Genomic DNA, 1,914 nt, shown 5'->3' with positions numbered 1-1,914 from the left:
TTTGTATATAAAATAAACTTTACAAACAAACTTTTTAAAACATGAAAAAGGCAAAACTTACGGAGCCGACACGTCTACCGTCCGTCCATAGAGATAGATAGATAGATAGATAGATAGATAGATAGATAGATAGATAGATAGATAGATAGATAGATAGATAGAGTAATAGACAGACAGATAGATAGTTATAATTTTTTAAGTGATAGAAATTGAAATTTCAGGCTTTTGGAAAATTTATAAAATTCTCTGTGGACACAAATTTCAGCACCTGAATCCAGGACATGTTCTGGAAAATACAGATGAATGCCATCCCTAATGTGTGTGTGCGTGTGTGCATGCATATGCATCTGTATTTGTTGCCTTTGTTGGTTTGTTTACGTTGGTTTCTTAGCAGTTCAGGAAAGAAACTGATGGACTAAATACTAGCCTTAAGAAAAAATAAACAAGGATTGGGGGTCATTTGATTTGTGTGCCAGCATAGTTGCAGTTCCAAGTAAAAGAAACTAAGGATTAATCAGCTCTACGGAACAGAGGCCATTATAATAGCAATAGAAAAGGTAGAGGGAGGAGATAACATGTCTGTGGGCCAGAGGCTCATAGTAATTTAATGCCAATCACCTGAGTGACCCTTTCTCTGGATGTAGTCTATTATGTCAATGTATAGACTACATCTACTACTGCTCTAGAAAGGGCTGCATTACTCAATTATGGACATTAATTGAGCCTTGTAGAACCTTAGTAGAGCCTCCAACTGTTGCAGGATGAAATATCCTGCCCCTAAAAAGAAGGGCTAGTCTTTAGAATGTGGTTTTAGCTATGTTATTTATGTGCTTTTGACGGAAGAGATCCTTGGTGGTAGCAAGGCCCAGTATCTGGCATGAGGGCTCTTGTTGAATATTGCTCATGTTTAGAGGGGGTGTAGCATAGTGGTGTTTTCTTAATATGATTGTACTTGAGTTGGTGAGCTCACACCGGAAGAGACTCTCAAGATCTCCATTTATGGAATTAATGAAGGTTTGGCATATGGAGTCTAAACTGTACGTGGATGATGCATACTTGGAGAAAAGAAGGGTTGTGTTATCTGTATAAGAGTTGGTCTTAATGGAAGTGGCAGCAAGTAGGTCATTGATGTAGAGAAAGGAAAAGAGTGGGTGGGGGGAGAAACAAATCCTAGGAAACAGCTGAGTTGAGAGAAAGAGAGAGTAGGGTAAAAAGAGTTCCATTAACACATACAACTTTGGTGCAGTCTTACAGAAAGCCATCAACTCAAACGATATGAAATTAATGGCACCCATAGACAGGATGATTTGGTAGGAGATTTATATGCCAAATGTGGTCATAGGCTTTGTTGATGTTTAGGGCAACATCATTGCTTTTACTGACTTTTTCTGAAGGGAAATTCTATAGATGAGTGATATAAGAGAGTAGGTCTCCAGTAGATCTGTGTGTCTGGAAGTTGTATTGATGGTCAATCAGGAGAGAGAGAGAGAGAGAGGTGTGTATGCTGAAGAACATCATGGTTAATGGCTGTTTCCATTACCTTGGAGAGGTTAGCAGTGGGAACAGGGAGATAATAATAGTTAGCCAAATCAGGTAAGGATTAGTTTTCTGTGGAATGGAGGACATTGCCACATGCTTCCAAATATCAGAGTATCTCTCTGTAGAGAATCACAAATTAAAGAGTTTGTTGAACACAGGAGCAAGCAGTTGGAAGTATTTCTTCGTTTGGCATGTATGTCAGAGGTCTGGCGGGGCCAATCAAAGTGAAAGAAGGTAGCTTTGGAGAGGATTTGCCAAGAGGTGCATAGTATGGAATGGGATACAATGTGGCCTGTAATGGTGGAGCCTTTCTCCTCCATGGGTATTGTTTTATATCTATCTATCTATCTATCTATCTATCTATCTATCTATCTA

This window comes from Octopus bimaculoides, chromosome 16 (assembly GCF_001194135.2).
Source record: "Octopus bimaculoides isolate UCB-OBI-ISO-001 chromosome 16, ASM119413v2, whole genome shotgun sequence".
NCBI classification, from domain to species: domain Eukaryota; kingdom Metazoa; phylum Mollusca; class Cephalopoda; order Octopoda; family Octopodidae; genus Octopus; species Octopus bimaculoides.
The sequence above is the reverse complement of the archived record's forward strand: the minus strand, read 5'-3'. Positions refer to the sequence as shown.